This window comes from Saccostrea echinata, unplaced genomic scaffold (genome assembly GCF_033153115.1).
Source record: "Saccostrea echinata isolate AGI-Se365-2 ecotype Australia unplaced genomic scaffold, CSIRO_AGI_Sech_v1 ptg000017l, whole genome shotgun sequence".
In the NCBI taxonomy this organism is placed as follows: domain Eukaryota; kingdom Metazoa; phylum Mollusca; class Bivalvia; order Ostreida; family Ostreidae; genus Saccostrea; species Saccostrea echinata.
This window is the reverse complement of record NW_026889766.1, coordinates 5,792,808-5,809,818: the sequence shown is the minus strand read 5'-3', so window position 1 is coordinate 5,809,818 and position 17,011 is coordinate 5,792,808. Positions and strand designations below refer to the sequence as shown.

The 17,011-nt window shown below is 33.8% G+C and overlaps 1 long non-coding RNA gene across 1 annotated transcript in view; it reads right to left on the bottom strand.

Moving 5' to 3' along the window:
• The window catches only part of LOC133189359 (uncharacterized), a 201,871-nt gene extending 189,158 nt beyond the window's left edge, over nucleotides 1-12,713 (bottom strand). Inside the window, exon 1 of the long non-coding RNA XR_009721445.1 lies at nucleotides 12,626-12,713. This is a non-coding gene — a long non-coding RNA (uncharacterized LOC133189359). The remainder of the gene's footprint in view (nucleotides 1-12,625) is intronic.
• Between the last annotated feature and the right edge of the window lie 4,298 nt (nucleotides 12,714-17,011).

Here is a 17,011-nt window from a genome sequence, read left to right as displayed (position 1 = left end):
GGTCTCAGCTGAGGGAATATCACCGGACACGGAGAAAGTAAAGTCGATTCACAACTTTCCGAGGCCAACAAATGTGAGTGAACTTAGAAGCTTTTTGGGACTTATCTCGTACTACCGTAAGTTTTTAAAAGACTTTGCTAGTAAGGCCGCGCCCTTACACAAGCTCTTAAGGAAAGGTGTTGAATTTATCTGGGACAATAACTGCGAGAGTGCTTTTGAATTATTCAAATCGGCCTTGACAAGCTTTCCTATTCTTAAATATCCAGATTTCTCACTCCCTTTTGTACTGTATACTGATGCATGTGACACTGGTGTAGGTGCAGTACTAGCCCAAGAAGGTCCAGATGGTGAGCGGACAATAGCGTATGCGAGTAGAAGTCTAAAACAAAATGAACAGAACTATGCAGTTATCGTAAAAGAGGCATTAGCCATTGTGTGGAGTGTGAAATACTTTAGACACTATCTATTTGGCCGGAAATTTACTGTGATAACTGATCATAACCCATTACGGTGGCTTATGGACATTAAGAATCCAGCTGGACGTCTAGCACGGTGGTCATTAACTCTTCAAGAGTATGATATAACTATAAAACACCGACCTGGAAAAGCTCATCAAAACGCAGATGCCTTATCTCGAATTCCTGCCGAATCCTCTGTAGCAGCCACCTGTGCTAAAGCAGACACAGATGTAATACCAAAAAGGTCATATCAGGACGTACGCCAACGTCAGAAAAATGACCCTCTCCTAGCAGCTATAATTAACTACTTAGAGAAGGGGGAGTTGCCTGAATTATCCTCAAAGGCCCGTGAAACGGTAATATTATCTGGTGATTATGAACTCGGACACGACGGTCTGCTATACCACCTTTGGCAGCCTGGATCTCATAGACGACGCCAAGCTATTAGACGCCAAATAGCCATTCCAAGGAGCATGATAGATGAAGTCATGTATGCCTGTCACGACGACCTGACAGCAGGATATCTCTCCTTCCAGAAAACGTATGACAAGGTCCAAGAGAGATTTCACTGGAAGGGGATGTATTCGGATGTAGAGTTCTGGTGTAGATCATGCGTAGACTGTGCCACCAAGAAATCGCCGAAGAACAAACCAAAGTTCCCACTGAACCCGCTACCAACGGTTAATGGACCATTCGACAGAGTTGCCGTAGATGTTCTTGGACCATTCCCGCCAACCTACAAGTCTAACAAGTACATTATTGTGTTCAGTGACTACCTAACTCGATGGCCCGAGGTATTTGCTGTAAATAATGCAGATGCAGAAACTACTGCACGACTTTTTGTAGAGGAGGTAGTGTGTCGTCATGGAGCGCCTAGAGAACTACTATCAGATAATGGTAAGAACTTTAGATCAAATCTGATAAAGGAAATCTGTAAATTGACAAATACCAGGAAAACTTTTACTACTGCCTACCACCCGGAGACCAACGGCCTAGTAGAACGCTTCAATGGGACACTCACAACGATGTTGTCAATGTATGTGTCTGGACATCAGCGTGACTGGGATACATTTATACCATACATACTGTTCGCATATAGGACCGCTATCCACGAGTCTACAAAGGAGTCACCCTTCTACCTTATGCACTTACGAGATCCTGTTTTACCAATTGAAGCTGCGCTATGCCCACCAACATTCTCATACGCCGTAGCAGATGACTATTAGGAGGAAGCAAAAGTCCGCCTTCAAGAGGCCTACACGCTAGTCAAAGAGAACTTACAAAAATGTCAACAAAACCAGATGGAACGTCATGACCGGTCAGCAAAAGAGACTCATTATATTAAAGGTGACAAAATATGGTTATTCACACCTACCACTAAACCCGGACTTTCCCCTAAACTTACACACAATTGGCATGGGCCGTACGAGATCATTGAGCGATTATCTGATGTCACCTACAGACTACAGGATCCTGATCACAAATCAAGGACTTTGACAGCGCATGCTAACAGGATGAAGCCGTATCTCGATCCTAATGACCGTCCTGATCACGACTGTATCTCAGACGAGGACGTGGAATACGAAGATGAAACAGTCGACGACAACGGACCGATTGTCAAGGTACTGGATATGATGCGGTCGAGAAACGAGTCAAAACGTTTAGAAAAACATTATTTTGTGCAGTTCGAGAATGGACATACCCAGTGGCTGAGTGAAAACAAAATTAAAGACTTTAGAATTGTGCAAGATTTCATTCAGTCAAAGAAATAACTACTTTTAGTGTATATACGTAGAGTGTGTATATCTAATATTCTAAAATAAACATTTATTTAAAAAAAATGAAAAGATAAAACTTGAAAATCAAAAGAAAAAGGTAAAACATGAAATGTGTATGCATGTTAAACTATTTAATTATTTCTGCGTGTATGTGTGTAATAAGGTCACTATCTTCAGTTACTATAAATGTGTGATTCTGGTATAGATAGATAACTGTGTAAACAGTAGATCAAATTGTCATTATCAGTCTACTAATTATATTAGTGTGTCGGGACGCCACACTTAGGAAGGGAGATATGTCACAGAGCTATCCCCCAAGTTAATTAAATGTAAATAAATGAGAGAGTTAAAAGGTCTGATAAGGTTGCAGGTGCACGACGCAGGCGTTGTAGCCCTGTTTCCCATGAGTGTCATTTTAGCTAGTTAGAGAGAAAGAGAGTTGAGCAAGCATGAATTTATAATTTGTTAGTGTGTCAGTTCTGTTGTCGTTTGTTTATTATGTTTGATAGAGTTCTGAGAGATGAAAGTGAGCATTATGTTGATTTGTGTGAGAAACTGGGGAGTAAGAGATTTGGTATGGGCATGCCCTGAGAACATGTGATAACAAGAGTAGAGAATGAGTTTGAAAGTCATTGAGAGTGGATGTATCTTATAATTGTGAACTTTGCGTATTACTATAATTATATTGCGTGTGTTGTAAATATGTAAATAAACTATGTAAATAAAAACAATCGTAATTATTAATCAGTGCCAGTGACAGGGAGGACCCCCGTCACACTTTTTTCTTTTCCGTTGTCCTGCTCTTCCGCTCTTCTTATTGTAACTCTCTTTTGATTTCCGAGTATCAGACATGTCTTAAAATGTTTTAAAGTTATCTAAGATATGGTTTTACTTTCTGTTTTTTTAAAACGTAAATTATGTTTTATGTGAACACGGAAATGTGAAATTCCAGCCATGAGATCAGTACCCTTTTTTTTTTAAATCTTATTTTTCTCTTTTTCAGGGAAAAATACTTACTATGAGTAAAATAAAAAATCCAATCCATTTTCGGCGATTTGCAAAAGAGAAAGCGAAAGTTGTTTTCGATTGCTTCCCTGATAGGTCAGTACGATATAAAATATATCTGTTAAGAATTACATATAGATTGAATTTTGAGAATTTGAAACATCATATAGACTACGCACATTAACCGAAAAACCCTTTGAGAAAAAAACTGCGTAGATTATTTGAGTGTTGTGGGTAGCTCTACTTGTTAATAAGAATTATGCAATCCTTAAATACAATGCCCTTTCCTTTTTAAAAAGATTTTTTTCATTGAAATTTGACTCTGTCAATAGGTGTGACGTAAAGTAATGCTAAAGCATTTTTAGTCGCATCATATACACTCTGTAGTAGTGGTTTGTAAAATATGTACACGCTGATTTTTATTATTATTAAAAATAAAAGCATAAGATATTCAAAAAAATTATCATTTTAATTACTGGAAGAAATTCATTACAGTGTAACCTTCATACAGATATAACACATAACCAATATCTAACATAATATCAGATTATGTCTTCTCCCAGAAATAAACACGTCAGGGAATTACTGGACTAGTCATTGTACTTAGACAACTCATTTCAGGTCAGTATGGTAGAGGTCGTGAAAGTCACAAAATATGCAAGTCTTTTCTTTAAGTCCTTTTCTCCTAGCATTATTTTAGACAATTCTTTGATAGGCAATCTTTTCAAAATCGAGTATGATTTTCTTCCGGACAGGATCTCTGCCTGCACGTTTAAGCTGTTTATAGCATCTGCAAAAAGAAATCAAATACATATTAGATGATGATGAAGAATTGGCAAATTAGGTTATAGGTAACAGACATTGTTTTAATCTATAAATCTAAGTACATATGTAGGTTGATGAGTTCATCCCATTCTTGCTGACTTTGAAATAAAATAATATTGCCCTCTGTGCATTTTGAAAATTGTAATGTATTCTCCTATATGCTATCTTCAGAGGGGTTTTTCACACGCCTTTGTGAAAGTCAAAGTCTATATACTGAAAGGAAAAAGAAACGCAGGGTAAACTTTTTAGGTAAAATAAGATTATATATTTCAGACGTATTTTCCAGTTTTCCTATCTAACATTTAAAATCATCTTTAATAAAAATGTAACCAAAAATCTCATTTGATTTTCCCCAATAATTCATGAGTTATTGAAACTCATATGACGGTACCCCCCAGAAGTGAAAAATGAAAATTCTCATTATCTCACATGTCTTCCTCGCGCATCTGTCACAGCCTTGATTCTCCTATGCATGGAGTTCTTCAGTGTGTTTATCCTTCTAATAGGGATATTATTTAACCCTTCCGAGAAGGCATCCCTTAATTGATTGAGACCAGATTGGACATTTTAAACCCTATCGTCCACGTAGTCCCACAGACGTTTGATGCGAAAAAGATGGACTTGACGGAGACCAGTCAAGTGGATAAATGTGATTGTTTGTGAAAAAATCTTGACAAGCCCTGCCAGCATTGGAAGGGGGGTTAACATGCCTCCCAAAAATAGGCGAACGACGCGCGCATGCGGGAGTTAGAGAAACACTGACGTAAAGTTGACGAGCTCACAAGCCAAAATCGCGGGTTATCGATTTCCTTCAGTTTTGGGGTGAATGTAACGATTATGATAGTCTGCTGTATTAATAGAAGTTTTGGGGTAATGTGATGGTGATTATACATGTGGCAGGATGAACTGCACGATCTTGACGTGGCGCTGTTACGCGTGTCACGGTTGGTTGGAAACCTTTCTACGCCCTCTCTGAGGACGGGTAAGACGTTCTATTGTGGAAAAATTCACAACAAACTGCACAGAAACCTCTCGTTACCTTTATCTTTACTTAGGCGATGCAATAGTCAGACCACATGGTACTTCCGTCAACTGTACCTTGATTTCAAGAAATGCAAATCGACTGTAGATATCGAAAAACAATGTGTATAACTTAAGTGCAGCAAATAGTACTACGAGATGTGTTGAAAAACATGTCGTCATTGATGTGCATGTGTTTTCGGCTTTTTACCACTTTCCGTATGTGACGTCATACATTTCACGATTGACTAATCAGTAGTTCTGAACACTGATTTTAATGCACAGTAACCAAGATATCTCTCTGACCAATTATCATAATTTTCGGTTATACAGTCAAAAAAATTTCAAGTATTATGTTACCCTGCGTTTCTTTTTCCTTTCAGTATATTTTAATGAACGTTTGGACCATGAAATTGATATTATTTTTATATTATTGAATGACTCCTAGCTCTCATGCCTGTAAATTTTCATTCTAGAAATCACGAAAAGGGACGCCCATCTCCACCTGTTTATCATGGAGAACTTGACATTTAGTTTTTATCTTCTCTGGACTAAAAATAGATTTACAACAAGCAAAATAGTGATATTCACCTGCACTTTATCAATTAGATGAACATAAGGTTTGATTTTATATCTTCATTGGAATTTTGAAATTGATAGGATTTGGTTCAGACGTTGTTTTAGCAATATTTTAGAAACAATGGGATGTAACGGAATCTTTAAGGGTAGAATGGAAATAATATAAAATATCAGTAAAAATGCCTTTCTCTCTTGACTAACTGTTCAATCTTTAAAAAACTGCATATCATAGTTAATCCTAATCAAAAACTGCATATCATAGTTAATCCAAATCAAAAACTAAACAATGAAAACAAAAAAAAAGTGTTTCAAGTTTACATTATACATGTATGTTTTTGTGGGTGATTTAAAAAGCAACTATTAAAAAGGTTGTATGATATGTTTGTAGTGGTTAAAGTGCATGTATTGAAGTATACACAGACCTAACGCATACAATATGTTGTATGTGCACGGACGTTCCGTTCCTGTTACCTACACATTCTTAAAGGTGTTTTGAAGGAATGTTTTTCACCTTCTCTCTCCTTAAGGTGCAAATATTTCTTAAGGAGGCTCATTACACCCACAGTATATTTTAGATTTCATTACAGCACCACTTATAATGTAGATTTCAAATACATGTATACAAATGGAGGTTATGATACCATAAATAATTTTTAGTGAATTTTTTTTAACTTTTTTCTGATTTTAGTTAAATGTTTTATTTCAAGTTTATTATTAATAGAATTGCAGAAATTTCAGTGTCAAGTGATGGACATTTTCTTCAGAAATGTAAACAAAATAATATTCATAATATTCAACATTATTTTAATCAGAAAAAATAGTTTTCTCCAAATAAATAATTAATGTCATTTGCTTTTTAATCTGTGCATGAATAATTTTGAAAATAAGTTTTAAATAGACAAGGAATGTATTTCAATGAATAACATTTGACAAATTGAATGTCAAATTTTTTGACGAAATGAAAATGCCAATTTAAAAATATTTGGTTTAAAAAGTCCACTTGCAAGAGTTATCTTTCCTAATTCCCCCAGACTCAAAACACTAAGGAATGTCTGAACATGTAAAATTTAGAATAAGGCTAAAATTTCTAGAGTATATATTTTTAAAAAAAATAAAGACAAGTACATAAATCAACAAGAGAACTATAAATAGCGCAAGTCAATTATTATTTATTTCAGCAAGGTTGTAGATTTCAACTCGAATTTCCTCCATACATACATGATTGGTAGAGCTCGCCGCTTTCGCTATGACATTGAAAATTACTTGTTTAGCGAAGATTTGACTGTTGTTCTCTTTGGTCTCTACTTAGAAACAATCCCTCTTCATTTAAGATTCATAATGAATCCGTTACTTTGTTTTCACTGTTTATAACATCGCATGTTTAGTCTATTTTTAAAGCGTTTTAAAGATTTAATCATATTTATAAGGGAACCTGTACAATTCGTCCCCAGGGGAAAACGTCATCAAAAAGTGGTGTAATGAGCCTCCTTAAAATAAACATTATATATGTTGCTATCTTGATTTGAACATGCTTAATCATGTTAATTGTATAGATATTATACAAATGATTCAAACGCAAGTTCTATCAACCTTCGAGGTTTTCATCTCTTGTGTTGCTTACTTTCAGATATGAGTAAAATATTATCATACATACTTTGATTTTATTCCCGCAAACTTCAATATTTTTGCAGATGCCTTATATTTTGGCGTTTTAGCTTTGTCATTTGCATAATATATCACTTTACTAATCCTTGATTGGGCAAGAAGTTTTGCGCATTCATTACAAGGAAACATTGTGACATACACAGTGCAGTCCTTTAAACTTGTACCATGCCTATTTATAACAGCATTCATCTCGGCATGACAAACTGAAAAATAAAACTCACGGGTGTTATTAAAAGATACATACACGTTTTTCATAACAGTTTTTATTTTTAATGCCATATTATAACTAAATTTGGAAGACATTTTAACAATACATTTGATTGTTTTGAATTTTAAATATCCAATAAATCACGATAAATTTAAGAATTCTTTGTAAATTAAAAACTAAAAAACGGAGTAGATCAAAATTATTGATTGATTGATTGTTGCTCAATTCCCAAATCGAATTTTTTACTCATAGAGACATCACCGTATTCCGGTGAAGGGCTTCAAATTTTGACCTATACTGTGCATTACAGCCATTGAATTTTTTATTTCCGACGTCAAACGTGCCAAGGACCCTCCGTTTTTAAGGTCATATCCGAATGACCCCTGACGTTCAATTCTAACGCCGGTGTAAAGACGAATAATGACGTCATTTTTGCCGTCAAATAATGACCCCCGGTCATTTAAACGGCGAAAAATGATCCACGGTCATTATTCGATGTCGAAAAATGACCCTTTTGCCCGTAGAAAAAGTGTCATCACCCTAAAAATCTGCCTACCCTACGTGAAGAAAAACACCCCCGTAGAATAATGACCCCTTGTAGATTAAAGTTTAAATTTTTAGGGGACAAAAAAAAGAAAATAAATCAAGAGACCCGTTGGCCAAAATGTTCACCTATGCTAAATTGGGAATAAATCGATGATATGTTGATTTCATTACATTATACAATTATTGTTGTTTAAAGGTCAATACGATGATTCAGAATCTTGAGGAGTAAAAGATTTATTGAGCGCAAAGCGCGAGGTAAACATTGTTTTTTAATGGTGGAAAATCATCGTACTGACAGAAAAAAACACCAATAATTGTTTTATTATATGATTCAACGAATAAATTCATACAAACTGATTAAGCAGACATGTCAAGTTTCTTATTAACATTTGCTCAAGTCCTAGCCAAACACAGTGAAAGAGAATCGAAGTTAACATAAGCATAACCAGTATTAATTTTGCATTTGAAATCTATTTTTGGTGCAATGTAGAAAAAAAATAATGTCAGGCATGACATCGAAAGGGGAAATGGGGCATTATAAGAGGCAAAAATGACAAGTTACCTTAGAAATATCTATGATGAACCCCTCAAAAAGTTTAATGATATAAGGGGGATTTCCTTTTACTTTACTATATCAAAAAGTTGGGGGTAGGGCAACCAGACTTTCAATGAACATTTTCAAGCGAAAAAATAAAAATTCATGTTCATGAAAATGGAAGGGGGAGGACATCCCATCCCACCCTGATTCTATGCGCTTGAATGTTATGTTCACCTTGTCCACTCAGTACGAGAGATTTTTTTAACTATACTGTATAAAAAAGATGGGTGGTTGCAAGATTTTCAATGAACATTTTAAACTAGAAATTGCTTAAATTTACATTCTGAAAAAGTGGGGGGGGGATCCCTCCCCCTTCGATTCTTTGTGCCTAAATATTATGTTCACTTGAGTGGAATTCGGATGCAGCTGAAATAACTTCAGAATTGTTTTCAATCTATTTTTAGTTTAAAGTAGGGAAAAAAATCCTTATGTTCACCTGGAAGGTCAATAAAAAGGTCTGTCTTTAATGATAAATTGAAAACATTAACCTACTTCAATATACACTGTATTTGAAATTTTTCGATATTGATTTGACAAATGTATCACTGTTTTAAAGTAGATTTTTTTAAAAAACATATTCCTCTTACATGTATGTATCCTATTCTCAGACGACCATGTTAACAGACTTGAATGTACATTATACTGGGATTCTTCTTTATTACTTCTATATATTTGAAAAGAAATTCCCATAGACCAGAAATTTTATGTCTTTCTTATGTTTGCCATGTCTGCTTCATATTTGGACGTTCTACTGACTATAGACGATAAAGTCCAACTAACAACTAAGTTGTCTGACAAACGGGATGACTTCAGCTTTTTCCATCGTCAACTTTCTTTTTTTATGTAGTAATATTCCGCTTTCATTTGCATATGATGTTTACGTCTACCAATGTATTTGATACCCAAGAGCACACGATTAATTTTTAAGTCGAGGCAGGCTACTGACAGATACATGTAAGTTTATGTTACAGGGGTTTCAACAACCTCGTTCAAAGTCAGCATTCGTAAATTCAGTGGTCTTATCAATGACCCTGTCAACAAATATAACCTATAATTGGGTCAATTGTTTGGCCCTTGTTTTTATACTAAATTTGACAACGGAATGCCCCGTTTACCTGATTATTCATAGGGCTCACAGCTGGTGTGACAGGTCAACAGGTGATGCTTACTCTTTCTATGCACCTGATCCCACCTCTGCAATTTTCGAGGGTCCTTTTTATGCCCTGTTAACAGAATTGTATTGTTTGTGGATATTTTAAAATCATCACTGTTCGTCATCTTCACCTTTTTTTTTTATTAGGAAATATATCCACAGTATGTAATTAGCACGAGATATTATGTCATTTGCGATACATTCACCTCATTTGCACTTGTTATGTCTTTTAATATATATATATATATATATATATATATATATATATATATATATATATATATATATATATATATATATATATATATATATATATATATATATATATATATATATATATATATATTACATTGCATAACTTTCCGTATTTATTTCCGAAAACTTATGTCATTAATTTTTTTTCCTTCACTTTTTTTTTAAAAGTTGCTCATACTCTAAGCATGCTGAATATTTTGGGAGTCATGTTTAATATTATCAAGCCAGAACATTTCGCTTGTGTTTTATTTAGCTATGAATATCTATAATCAGTCAAATATCCAAATATGAAACAAATGGAAGACAGTCATAAAGGGAAATTACGTTAAGAGATAAAACCAGTAGTAGCATTTTGCGATTTTCAATATGTGCTGAGAACACAATAGGCTTAATAGATAGAAATATAGATGCATGTAAATTTAATGCTGTTTTATTGCATTTTAATCGCGCGTTCGCCCAGTGTTGGTCAAAAAGGGCATAAGGAAGAATTAAACTTTGAGGTTCAAACCTTGGCGGCCCTCACGGTAGCTCAGTCTGTAGAGTGCTCGCTCCGTGATCGGAAGGTCGTGTGTTCGAATCACGGCCACGACTGACCTAAGCTGATAAAAAGTAGGTAGCAACTGTTCCTTCGACAACGCAGCTCTGTTAAGGCTGCATAAAGGGGGCGGGGCCTAATTTATACGGGAAAAGTTTACTGTGACATCACACAAATATAGCAATTCCTCACAATAACAGAAAATGAAATAATTTGCGAATCTAAGCTGCATAAGAGTAATGAACTACATCAAAACTTACCACTGCATTCATTTTTGTCGCTAGTTAAATCCCACACAGTAAGATATAAACAAGTCACTGATCGCAATGCACTTGTCGACATGACGTCATCTTGGTAAAGTTTGACGCATTTTATGTGCAGTGAGAGGCGGATCAAGTAATTTTTTCACAGTGAAAAATGCATTTTATTATCAAACAGAATATTATTTGCAAATGTTAGGTAGCCATTAATACAAATCTGAAACGTTTGTTTAGTGCCATTATTTAAAAAATATCGAGAGAATGTATTGAATTAATTCTACCGTGTTTTTGTCTACAGGGTGTGCATGTTTCACGCCGAGGTGCCTCATTAAATCGCCTTTTCGCAAGGGCATACACTTAATAGATCTTGACCATTCTTTGAATACACATAACGGACGTATTCCTTAACTTGAAAAGTGCTGCTGCTTTCTTGAAATCGATAGCATGATTTAATAAATACATAAAATACTTGGTAAAGGTCACACATATTTCAACATTAGCCAGATAACTTGAAATTTAAACTAATAAAATGCGAATTCTATTTAAAGCAGCAGCACTTTCCATAAACTACAAGTTATGTAGAAACAAACTATTACTTTAATTTTTAATTTTAACTAGGGTATGCCCTTGCGATATTGAAATTTGTTTGTGACCTACATACAGTACACATTACATGCATTTATCACGTGACTATCAAATAACGTGACCAAACCAAATTTAGTACAGAGTGGGGTATACAATGTTATTTCAAAGAATGTTAAAGTCATAAGATAATATAGTACCTTTACAAAAATAAATTCAGTCTAAAAAGGTATGTATTTATGCACGTTTATATTCTTTTGATTTCTTTGAAGTACGCCTTAACAGTGCTGCGAAGCTCGGCACTTTGATTCCTTCGAATCCTTCGGACGAGACCTTAAAAACCAAGGCCCTGTGTAAGGATAGGCGTTGGAACGATAAAGAACCCTCACTGCTCAATGGCCATGAGTGCCGAGTAAAGGTTTAAATTTGAAGCCCTTCACCGGTATATGGTGATGTCTCTATATGAGTGAAAAATTCTCGAGTGGGACGTAAATCAATCAAACTTTTGCATCAATCACCTGTTATAAATTTTGTATCACTTTTTCTACAAAAAATTATTTTTTTCTACGGCTAGGGGGTCATTTTTAGTCGTTGAAAAATGACCCCCCGGTCATTATTCTATGGGGGTCATTATTCGTCTTTACACCGGGTGTCTTGCGAAGGAACAGTCACTACCTATGTTAACGTCTTAGGCTTGATTCCACAGGTCAAAATAAAATAACCTACGAAAAACATGTATACACTTTAAGATTTCACTTGTCATGTCTCTCTGAAATGGCGTTAATTACATAATCGAACTCAAATTTAAATTTGAATAAAGTATAGGCACATCTGTTCACATGGCATATTGTGTCGTATTACATATAAATTGCTTTGTTGAGCAGAATCAATTGCAGAACACATGTTTTATTGAATAAGAGGAAAAATGATGTTGCAGGACGTCACGGATCAATAATTTTGTGTTCCACTCGGAAAATTCCAAAATTAATTCCGAATATGTTTGAGAAAGCAAAAAAATATATCTTTTATAAATGGTAATCGTATTTTTTTTAATTGGAAGAGATGAGAGGAAACGAATTTTTAATAAGTAAAAAAAATGGACCAAAGAGTACGTATATTCGTCATTTTTTCCGGAGTAAAATGTAACAGGGAAGGTACCAAAAAGATTCTGCTCTGCCTTGTTTTTTGAAAATGTTGGATCATTTTTCTGACTGCTCCTTTTTCTCTGCGGGTCAATAAAACCGTTGTATCCAGTTGTGACGAGCCTCTTCTCGCTGTTAACAATACACGTACCAACCTAAAAATTTGTATACTGAAGTTTTGTATCAACTGAAGAAAAATTGAAATATAAGAGGAAAAATGACTCTATAATAAACACAACAAAAATTGATGGTTGCAGAATACTGCATTAAAACGAGTAGAAGTAAATTGGTGGATTATTGTCATTATCAATAAAGTACGTTACTAACCAATATCATTTTTTTTTCAATTTAACACACACATGAATGAATCTTGAACAAAACAAAGCATGTTACGAAGGAAAATGGACTTTCATTTGACAAAAATCGAAACAAATATATATATCATTATTGTGTAAAGAAGTACCTAAATGATATAAGCAATTATATTGTACATGTGGGGATCATAATTGTGTCAAATTAATTTATTTGTGATTGATTTTCTTGAATTTCTCCATGTTCCCAAATGAAAGAGCACTTCAAAAAATTTGAAAGGAGAAAATTGAACAGATTTTTTTTTTACTTTCTGTGCGTAATGTGATTTTAAAAAAAAATACATTGATAATTGAACACATGCAAAATCGCAAATGTTTACTTATTCTTTGTTTTGAGTGCCATCGAAAACAGAGCAGAAAGAAATCTTATCTGCGTTACTTTTTTGCTTGAGTTATGACCTATGCAAATTAACTCCGCAGAATGGAAAGGAAAATTTTAAATCCCCCCTTTCCTACTGAAAGAATAACATCTCTATTGATCTCGTGAAGAGATTTTAACAAATTATGATATGTGCAAAAAATTATTAGGAGACTATAACTAGTTACCGAAATTCATTTTTTGAAACAAACTATCTACTGTTCGTACGTCATATTTGCTTCTTTTTGCTGAGAGGAAAGCAATACCCATGAAATATTCATCCCAAGAAATAATGTCATTTTTCTGTGATCTGAAAAAGTTCATAAAGTTAATTGTATCACGAGTTTAGAATTGTTGAGGGAAAAAATATTTAACTATGCATTCTTTGGTACTTTCCAATTTTTATTTCAAACTTTCTTATCACCAATTAATGATTTATCATCATAGTAAGATAAATCGAATATATATATATATATATATATATATATATATATATATATATATATATATATATATATATATATATATATATATATATATATATATATATATATATATCTCGAGACAGAGAGAGAGATTATAGAACAATGTTCCCTTCAATATAATGTATGGATATAAAACAAAATTGGTATTTATAATTTTTGAAAAAATAGTTTTTTTTTTTTTTAGCAGAACACGATAGTCTTTTAAATGCCCACTTAGTAAAATGAAAACCAAAATTGAGGAGAAACAGAATTGAATTAAAAGAATGTGTGAAAATATCGTTTTATCTTCATTTCCTATTTGAATATAAAACGTTGTTTCTACAATTCGACATTTTTTAGATTACTGAACTATAATAAATTGCTAAATTCAAATCTTTAATAATAGTGTTTAACATTACTGTACCCTGCGTACTTTTATGAGTAACCCATTTCTTAATTTCTTTCATACCTTCGTCTTTTGCGCGGTTGTCTCACTCTTCTAACATTAGTGTCATCACTCTCTTTTGACTTCCGACCACCAGACATGTTTTGTATGTTTTAAATTTATCTCACAATTTGTTTAACTTTCTGGTTAACGTTCTTATACGAAGATTTTCTAAATTGGTTTATTTTAACAAAGAAATATAAAATCCCAGTCACGTGATAGGTAAACCATTTTTAAGAAATCCCTTTTCTTTGTATAAATATACTTACTATGGCAAAACGAAAATATTAAATTCCTTTACAAAGAATTAAATGCGAAAGTAGTTTCAACAGCTGCATACATGGATCGATAAGGTATAGATTTTTTTTTTTTTTTTTTTTTTTTTTTTTTTTTTTTTTTTTTTTTTGCCAAGTATCACATATACATTTAACCTAATTCATGAATATCACAGGTAAAACTGCGTAGTTGATTTGAGTGAAATGGTAAGTATTATGCAATTAGTAAATCAAATACCCTAAAACCTTGAAAATAAGCCGCGGCTTATTTTAAGTTTTGGTAAGAAAATCGGGGCTTATTTTCAAAACCGTTTTATTTTCAAATCGCGGCTTATTATCAAAACCAAAAACCGGTAAGCGACGAGAGCATAATCACGGCTTATTATCTAAACAATAAATTATAATCGATCGATTTTGAACTGCCACATATGGCCGAGTATAATATGCATCGGACATACTGTAGCATTACCAACAGACATAGACAATTTCTTGTTGTTTACCGCTATATTTAAAACCTTAGTAAATTATGATAAGAACGTAAACTTGTTGAAAATGTTAAATTTATAATTTGTTGATGGTTAAATTATATTGGAAAGCGAGTTAAAATTAATTTTAACTGCATATTCAAGCCGCCATATCACGATGTTATTTATAGACGTTTACACATTCCTTTGCCACGTGCTTGCTTAATGTATCAAATCAGTCTGACATTCGGTTTTCAAAAAAAAAAGCAATTTATAAGTTTATTTTGATTTTAAATAACTCAGTGGAAATTTCATATAAACACCCCCGTATACGTCCCAATTAAAGCCATTGTTGTGAAGGAGTGTACATGTTTGTTTAATGATTTTCTCATCACACCTATTATCAATGGCTTTGATTATTTTCATTGATATAATTGGGGTCGATTTATGTCCTTCGTCCATTATAGTAATTTAAAAAAAGAAATATCAAGTTTGTTAAAACTTAATTATTAAAATAACGCTAGCTCTGTTGAAAATAAGAGATTACCGCGATGCACACAGTCATGATTACCGTTGCTAAATAAAGATTTAATCGGATTTATGTAGTGAATGCGTTATAAATCCATTTATCACAGCGCCCCACGTGGAAGGATGCGCGCGCAATATATGCGCAAGCATTTGTACATTCCATTCTCACACCATTTCCAAATGTTGCACGTTTAGGGTTTGCTGTGAATTTTTAAGAAAATTTAGAATATTGCACAATGACATTGTCAAAAGACTGTGGTGTACAAGACGAGGTTTTACTGATTGTTTGCACTAATTGTACCGTTAGTGTACTTCAACATGCTAGAGTTTTTGACTTCGCGCCGAAGGGCTGTAAGGAGCGTATGGACGTTAGCTGAGGCTCTTACTTGTAGGAGTATTGTTGCTGTAAATAGTGACCAAGATGTCCACAACATCTATAGTCGCCAAAGCCAAACAAGGCATTACAAAATGGAGAGAGAGAATAACGTCAATACCAGCAATGAGGAGGACATGCATAATACTACTACACACAGCACAAACGGTATGTCATCTTGTATGCCTACATCAATTATTAGTATAATGTTTTCACTGTTGTATCAATTACATTTTTTAAAAAATGCACAAGAAAATACTAAATGTTCAGTTAATCGATCATTCTGTTAAAATCAGTGAGAAAAGACAAAGAATAAGCTAATCATTACAATTGGTTTTATTGTATTTAGTAGAATCTAAATTCAAGCACAACCCCTTCAACCACAAAGTTTAGAGCAATATAAATATAATTATGCACACGTTAAGATTGGGTTCCATAAAACTCCCATTGACTTGAATTAATTTAACCTCATACCCTCAAGATCACGCACTCGGCATCGTCGGTCATTGTTCCGATGTTGTAAGCGCCCGAGTATATACTTCATGGAGCCTTAATGTTATCGATATATGAGGCTATAATAATAAGACTAATTTATTTATTTACCAATCAATGAGCTTTGAAAGGGGGGGGCGTATATATATATATAATTTATAAAAACAATACAATTACGTTTATAGCAAGTAATGGCTGCATTACGTGCAATATTAACCTGATCCTCACTTGTAATATTTAACTGTCCTCGCTAGCAATCCTCATACAATTGAAAGACTAGTGTTTTGATGCCAAATATCGTTACTTATTGTGTATATATGTGCACATTGTTATAAAATGTGTATTTTAAGCTTGTTCTCCCTTCGATTAACATCTTCGTGTCCGTCCTCAACAAATCAGCAACCCCGGCCTGGGGAAACACTTTTTGAAACAGAAAACCTTAAATTTCGTTACTCCTAGGCATTCAATTAATAAACATCGGTCATTCTTAAGTAAATATTAAACTCCTTCCAATATTTATGCATGTCATGTTCCACCAAAGCAAGAATTAGGCGATGAGTTGAGGATTGGTTTTAGTTTAATTTAGGGCGCATGGAGTGAAGAGCAAATTAATTAATTAATTAATTGAAATT